At 45.1% G+C, this 8,454-nt stretch overlaps 1 long non-coding RNA gene across 1 annotated transcript; it reads left to right on the top strand.

Moving 5' to 3' along the window:
• The first annotated feature begins 24 nt into the window (after positions 1-24).
• Positions 25-2,996, top strand: LOC118516597. The gene is made up of 4 exons (XR_004907953.1): positions 25-316; positions 386-486; positions 563-2,824; positions 2,896-2,996. It is a non-coding gene; the product is annotated as an uncharacterized LOC118516597 (long non-coding RNA).
• The last annotated feature ends 5,458 nt before the right edge of the window (positions 2,997-8,454 follow it).

Raw genomic sequence — 8,454 nt, 5'->3', positions numbered from 1 at the left:
GCGCGCGTGACAGTGTTACAAACTTCCTGAGTGAAAAAAAATAGTGAACAAGTGTGTAGAGAATTTGTTCTAGCTTTGCGTTAACTATCAAGCAACTTACATACGTTTGCGATTAAGTGACGCAAATTGCTTACATTTCTCAAGTGCATTCCTTGTAGTAGTGTTCGAAGTGTAACAATGTCGGTCAAAAGAATGCGTCGAACCGGCCAAACCAGCAAGATTATCAAAGCTAATAACGCTAAACTAGAGGCAGAATTATTTGGCGAGAGCAGTTCATTCGGTGCTAACATCATTCCTGCAGCAACCACGTATGAAGGTAAGAACAAGATTGACTACATGAAAGCATATTTAATTGCAATATTAATATCCATCTTTTGCATTCCAGATCCGGAACCAATTAGCCATCATTCGTCATAGCCGATAAGCTCATCCAAATACGCGTTAGAGCTATCATCGCAGATTCACCAGCGCGTGCGTTCATAAAAGGTAAGTTAGAGAAGCATTTACATAATGTAATTTTCGCATAACTAGCACAGTATATTAATTATCTTTTTTCTTTTAGGTGTTGCATACTTCAATCATAAACATGGGTGCCAAAAATGTACAGTAGAAGGAAAACATCACAGTGCGGCACGTGTTTCCTATTTTCTGGATATCGACGTAGTGGAGTAACATTGCATGTAAATTATAATATGCGTCTATATCCATGTACTCAAGGTAATTGGTTTTTAACTAAGGATTTATATATTGCTAAATATTGTAAGGCAGAAAAAATAGGATCAACGATTAACATTTATGGGACAGCATTTAACAAAATGACAGAAACTCATACATTCTTTTGTTCGCCTATGATGAAAGACATATATGAGGCAAATACAAGCGACCTTACCATAGAATCGATAGTTTTTTCATCAACAGATATCAAGTGTAAATTAGTAGCTATTAAAACGGACGACACGAACTATGTATTTGTACCTCTCATACAGACATTAGTTGAATGAATAACTGTAATATTTTGAATTATCAATTGTTATGTTATAATAAAAAGTAATATTGTAATTGTTTTCGAAAAAATAAATAATAATCACATATAATCTGGTGTATATTACATTGTATTTGCGGCAATCAGTATACTGATGAACCTTTCAATATTAAATATTTACTTTTATCACATACATAATTGACTTAGTTGTTTACGTGATTGTTTCAGGTTTTAGTCAGTGTTTAATTTATCACAGCTTGTGTTACTTTCGTATCACATTTTTTGTCATAATTTTATATGACAGCAGTCTTTCACGTGGCCGGATCGAACAACGTATCCCATTTGGATCGTTTTGCTATACGCAGGACGCAGCTACGAATAAAATTAAGATAGTCAGAATTAAATATATACACTACTTAAACCTATGTTTGGTAAATATGAAAAAGGCAATACGACCGTTCTAATTAAAAAAAAACAAAAATTAAAACGTTAAGAGACTACAAAAGGAAATATAAAAACTAAATAAAACTTAAACTAAATAATAACTTAAATATAAATTTACATAGTGCGTCTTGTGCGACTGAAAGTTTTTCTAATGCCTTGCATTGCTACTCTTTTAGGAGCATATGCAAGCTTTTTTTTTATGTACATTTCTACGAAGTTTATATCTACTTCTACGCCCATGTGGTTTGTGGCTACATTTTTTAAAAATTGCATAGTATGTACATAGTTTTTGAAGGCTATTTTTCTTCCACCCGATCCGAGCCAGCTACACTTGGCTAAAAATTGTTTGTCGAACATTATATCCAACACTTCATGCAGTCGGCTTTTCGCGTTTTGGCTGGATAATTCAGCATCCGCACGCTGTATGAAGGTGTAAAACAAATTTTCATCTGTAAGATGCTCTTCAAACCTGTCCAGTGACTCTTCGTTGCTTATATATTGTATCGGGATGGTTTGAGCATTGCGTCGCACGCCTTTCATCGGGTGTATTGTGGCCGAAATTTCATTCACTATCGCAGCCGTTTGGGCGGTTCGGGCATCCAGTTTTAATAATAAACAGTGTGAACAAAAATCGTGCCCAGGACAAGTTGTTTTTGCTTGAACTAACTCTGTGTTCTTATTTACATTAATAGATACCGTGGACGGATGAATGCTGCTTGCTGACGACTGCTCTTCTTGAAATGTTGATCCCGGTGATGATGAAACACACGGTTCCGGTGTCATGCTTGGTGACGGCTGACGGAATCCTTGATGCACGACAGTCGTTTTTGCCGGTCGCGCAAAGTCATGCACGCATGAACCAGCAGCTGAAGCAACAGACGATTTCGGCGTCACACTTGTGGTCGCTAGTGGAACAATACGCACGGAACTAGCAGGCACAAGAATCATTCCACGTATCGCTTTCGTTGAGGGCTGCGATCCTCGCTTTTGTGCCATCGATCCTGCCGGACGCGTAGCGATATCCACGGAACCAGCATTGAGAGCAGTAGAAGATTCCGACGTCGCAGACGATCCTGCCGGCCGCGGAATGACACGCATGGAACCTGCAGCGGGAACAAATGCCGGTACCGGCGTCGCACTAGTGGACGGCTGCGATCCTCGCTTTTGTTCCACCGATCCTGCCGGTCGCGTAGCGATATCCATGGAACCAGCATCGGGGGCAAGAGACGGTTCCGGCGTCGGTCTTGATGACGTTCGCGGTCCAAAAACACGGACAATCGCCCCTGTGGAGCATAATACAGCCGAAGGCAGTTGTTGCAGTGCAAAAAGGCACCCTTTCTTTGGTGGTTCCGACATTATATTTTGGCTGAAATAATCAATCGTTTTATTATTTTTTATGTAAGTATGATAATAAGTTGATTCATTGTCATGCACTTAATCTTACTTACTTTTATTTATTTATTTTCCAGGTGAAACTGCTGAGTCGAATTTGAATGCTGCTTTGCGCCTTGAAATCTGAATGTTTATGTTTTCAGCTGTGACTTTGAATAAAGGGTAACAATCACACGCACAATGCCACATTCATGCTAGATGACACGCACACACTGAAAGAAATCGCGGCGAAACAGCCAAGGGGCGAAATGGAAGAAATGGGCGAAAAGCTGTCGAAATTTGAAAATCGTCATAAAACGCGTCTAAGTGATGGCTTTTATGACGGATTTTTGCTTCGGGATTTTTCCCCCATTTCGCTCGATTTCTACATACCCCTGGCCTTCAGTCGTGCTAGCCGGGACAGGCCCGGCAATGCGGTCGCTTCTCGCACAATGTCTGAATATCGAACGGTGCAAGGTAATGATTTGTGTGGGTGTAAATAAACAAATGATGTGTGTGTGTGTGCGTGATGTGTAAGTTGTGTTCGTTGCGCAGTGCTGTCTGCCCAGCACTGTGTATTGCCCAGGTGCCCATATACTGCTACGGGTAAAACCCAGTCAAGGAACCCTCTTCTGGGTGGTGGTGGTTGATGAAGTTTGTGAAGCAATTTTATTCGATCCTTCGATACAATCTCAAAACTGTGTACAATTATCAGACCAAACCATGCGTGTTGTGTTGTTCACGGGCAAAGCTGGTCCCTGGAATGCGGAATGGGAATGCGAATGGGAAGAAAACAAAAGTAAGCTTTAGATAGAAATAAAACTACATTTCTATGTAATTGAAACAGTGGCCGTGCAGTGGCTATTTATTGTTTATTTTAAATGCGTAATGGTCTAACGTAATGGTAAAGTAATCCTCCTTGGCCACCTCGTTCTCGTTCTCGTTGGTCGTTGGCTATTCATGTGCCGAGCGCATGCGTCGTACCGTGGTCCAAAATCTAACCGGATCTAGCACATTGAGCGGGTGCTGCGCTCGGTGGTATACCGGCGCGCTCTTCGGTCCTAGCATTTCGTCATTGTCCAAAAGCAAATGTGGAGCCAGCACCAAAAACAGCTGTTCAGCCCACCCTGGCAGGCGACAGCTGGCAAAGGCTAACTGCCAACATGGTAGCCCGAGATGCTCGATGCTCAAGCGTAAGTATGTCGTAAAGGAGTCCGCCAACAGTGTCCACTTCCACGATCCCACTTCCAACAAATAAATTTCCGGACGGGTTGTAACATTTGTCTTGTACACGAGCAAAACGAAACCCCTGTCACCTATGCGCTCGAGCTCGAAAACAGTTCCCGGTCCTTTCAGTTCGAGGTTCTGGATGTGCGTCAATTTAGGTATGTAGAGGTGGCCTACACGTAATTTTGCGCTCTTCGAATAGTTGTACGTCCAGCTCGTGTGCATCCCATCGGTCGACATGTAAAAACGCTTCATGTCGTCCGGCATAAAAACGAAGTTCTTGTATTCCCAAACCCTTAAATCTGCCGCTGTGCATGGTCCGTTGTCTTCTGATGTCACGTTGCTCACTCGTGGCAGCTCGTTCAGTTTTTTCTCCAGTTCAAACGTCAGTTGCTCCAGGTGCAACGTATCATTGCGACGGTTTCCGATCTTACGGCTGGCCATTTTCGATAAAAAATGTTGCTGATATGAGACACAGTGGAAAAAGCGTCTGTTGCACACGTCAGCTTGCTAAATAATGGTTTCAACGCATGCCTGACTTTTACTTATTAATTATTCCTATGGATGGTTTCCAATGTGTGCTGAGATGTGTTTTCAATTCACACTGTTATTATCTAATGTTGTCTAGTAGGCATACAGCGATTTGCCGTGTTTCTCATGTTTTCAATTTAGTGTTTCGTGTTCCGTGTGCCGGCCTCGCATTCGTCCGTTACACACAGTGTTTGAAAGTGTATGCTCGACGTTAATTCGACGTCTTTGCGTTGAAAACACCACAGGCGGGCGGCCTGCCCCCCGGACAGAATTCGGAGGCTTCCTGTTACCTCCGCTCGATCCAGTTACCAAATACACGAAAGAAAGCTCGCGCGAGTGATTTGTGTTTGCTGTGCACATCCTGCCAGGCTTACCAATGCGCGTGTGCTGAGTCTCTCCAGCATCCAGGACTGCCTGAGATGCGTGCAAGTGGCCATCGCGTGATGGAGAGTGTTTCGTGCGCGTGGATGTCTGCCGGTCTGCCGGGGGGCAGTGTGTTGTAATTGTTGTTTCACACACTCTTCTGCTAGACGATACTTCTGGATGCTGAATGCGCGGTACGTCCAGTGCATACGTTGGGTGAGTAGTTTCGCATTCCGCTAACGATGACGGTAACATCAACCACCGTGTTCCGGACACCAACGGATGTGCTTGATTATTCTCACGGTGATGTTTTTTTTTTTTTTTTTGCTCCGTCGCAGGAACGCACAGGAACGGAACATCTAGCCGTCGTTTGACGATGTACGAAACAAGGATTTGGGCATCGGGTAAGAGCGCACATACCGTTCACTTTCGCAAATTCAGCCAAATACTGTCACACGTTCTTAACCACTGTCCGTTTGTTGCAGCTCCCGATTGCAGCCCCGCCACGCGTCCAGGAAGTGGTCCGAGAATCAATATAGTGCTGGAACGCTCTCCTGAAGACACCGATGTTGAAACGCGGTTGAATTTTTTAGAAATCTTTAATGCAGAGAGAAATCAAAAAATTAGTACATTTGTTCGTCGTTTCCAGACTGCTCTTGCTCATTCCCGTCGGGTAGGAGCGAGCTCCCTTTTTCCGATCTTTCCTCTTCTTTCTTGTTGTTTCTTGTTTCTTGTTCTATAAAGTTTCCAACATTGTCCCCCCAAGTGCGCCACGGTTAAATATATTTGTTAGGCGATAATAAACACCTCAATGCTAAAAGGTTTATAAATTAGCGACTTTATAAACCCGATCTTCGTGATGACACACCTCTCTTTCGCGATTGTACAAACCGTGGCTTCACGTCCCATCTTCTGTCAGTTGCCTCGTGTGTGTGTGCGTTTGTTTGTTTGTTTATTTGCTTGCTTGCTGTTTGTTACTTTCGCTATATTCTGTATTCGACTCTTGCCGTGCGGTTTTCTACTAAGCTGATACATCTAAGACTGCTAATTTGTGTGCGGGTCTAACGTAAGTTCCACTGCTCGTTTGTACCGTGGCTTGCCTAACTTGACCGTCCATTTCTTCCAGAATAAATCTGCTGAATGCTGCGCCATTCGCCCCGACGAGCGGATTGTAGCAGGGCTATCACAGAAAACTGCCGGTGGTTTGCTTCCATCAGAGCTCCCAAGGAGCAGGTGATTAGGTGTTATAGGGTCAGCCAGTCCGTCGTTCAGGGGCACGTAGGTAAGTGGTCTCGAATTAAGGATGAGTTCGATCTCCGTGAACGTTGACAGCATTACTTCATCCGTAGGGCGCTTGGGGAACACGAACTGATTCAGTACCTTCTTCACGGAACGTACCAAACGCTCCCAGCAGCCGCCAAAGTGAGGCGCCCCAGGCGGGTTAAATGTACACTTCATCCGCGGTCCGCAGAACTCGGTCATCAGAACATCGTGATCAACCTCTTCGGCACCGACGAAGTTGGTACCTCTGTCGCTGATCACTTCTAGGGGCGTTCCACGTCTAGCGATGAATCAGCGAAACGCCAGTACGCATGACGCTGTGGTGAGGGACGCCGCTATCTCGAGATGTACAGCTCTCGACGTGAGGCAGTAAAAACGGGCGGAAGTAGTCGATCCCTGTGAAGGAAAAGGCACGTTAATAAAATGCGGTTCTTTGTACGGTATCCTTAATTCGCACGGTACCGCATCCTTAATTCGCTCAAAACCGTGTTGTGGTTGCCGTGTTTGTACCTTTCGTGTTGCTCCCGAATAATGAGATCGGTTCCGTAGTCTCGCCGAGGAAGGATGATCGGGTTCCGTGAGGAATTGTTGATGCCTACGCATTCCGTCAAACGTCCCCCCACTCTCAGGATCCCGTGGTCGTTCAGAATAGGCGTTGGCCCTTCCTGCATTGAATCAACCACCTTGCGTGAATTGGACGCCCAATTCCGTATCTCGAAGCCCCCTTTCGCGTGAATATAGCGAACCGTTTTAGCTAGCTCAGCAGCTTCCTCTTCCGTTTCCACGTTGACAAGCATGTCATCGACATAATGTTCCTCTTCGATGCATTCCACCGCTCGCGGGAAATCCTGCCGGAAACGTGATGCATTTCGGTTTTTCACGAACTGTGCGCTAGTGGGCGAGCATGCTGCACCAAACGTCATAACGGTAACCACGTAAACAGCAGGTTCGCCTCGAAGGTCGTCCCAGAATATCATTTGGCTGCGTTGGTCGTCCTTCTTCATTCCTACTCGATGGAACATCTCGCGAATATCACCGACGCTACAGCGGCGCTGGTCTTCACATGGCATGGCCGGGATTCAAATCCCCATGAGCAGTCATGCAGCTTTTTGATGAAACTTTCGTTTTGTTTTTTTTTTTTTTTTTTATGTGGAGTTTCTGTTTTCCAGTCGTTTTAGCATAATTTGTGGCCGACCTTTTACCCGACGTTTAATGCGTTCGCGCATTTTCGCCTCGAGGACGCGTTTATTTAGACCAACGACGACGGTTTTGAGACGATAAGTGTCATCGTTTTTTTAAACTATGTCGTCGCCTATGAACATGCACATTGTAATATTATTGTACCGGCACCAGTGATGGCACCGACGTACGCGTTACACAAACAACCAGATCACTCCCATTGGCACTCCTCTTGCCACCGCCGCCGTCGTTTTTAGTCCCCCGTGGGGGTAGTTGTGAAAAAATCACGAATTTTCAACACTGCCGCATAGACGCACGCCCATACAAACCTGGCCGCGTTGATCGGGCCCTTCTCAGGCGGCGTGCAGTACTGGCAGCTGTGCGCGCTGTACAAGCCATCATTCCCACTGGCGCACCTTTTCCCAGCATCGCGAATCACCGGCGTCGTTGTTAGTTTCGCCTCACAGTAGTGCGCCAAACACGCGCGCACCCAGCACTGCACTATAAACGCACGGCATTCATACAGGCCCGGCAATGCGGTCGCTTCTCGCACAATGTCTGAATATCGAACGGTGCAAGGTAATGATTTGTGTGGGTGTAAATAAACAAATGATGTGTGTGTGTGTGCGTGATGTGTAAGTTGTGTTCGTTGCGCAGTGCTGTCTGCCCAGCACTGTGTATTGCCCAGGTGCCCATATACTGCTACGGGTAAAACCCAGTCAAGGAACCCTCTTCTGGGTGGTGGTGGTTGATGAAGTTTGTGAAGCAATTTTATTCGATCCTTCGATACAATCTCAAAACTGTGTACAATTATCAGACCAAACCATGCGTGTTGTGTTGTTCACGGGCAAAGCTGGTCCCTGGAATGCGGAATGGGAATGCGAATGGGAAGAAAACAAAAGTAAGCTTTAGATAGAAATAAAACTACATTTCTATGTAATTGAAACAGTGGCCGTGCAGTGGCTATTTATTGTTTATTTTAAATGCGTAATGGTCTAACGTAATGGTAAAGTAATCCTCCTTGGCCACCTCGTTCTCGTTCTCGTTGGTCGTTGGCTATTCATGTGCCGAGCGCA

Source organism: Anopheles stephensi, unplaced genomic scaffold (assembly GCF_013141755.1).
Source record: "Anopheles stephensi strain Indian unplaced genomic scaffold, UCI_ANSTEP_V1.0 ucontig348, whole genome shotgun sequence".
Classification (NCBI taxonomy): Eukaryota; Metazoa; Arthropoda; class Insecta; order Diptera; family Culicidae; genus Anopheles; species Anopheles stephensi.
The sequence above is the reverse complement of the archived record's forward strand: the minus strand, read 5'-3'. Positions and strand labels throughout refer to the sequence as shown.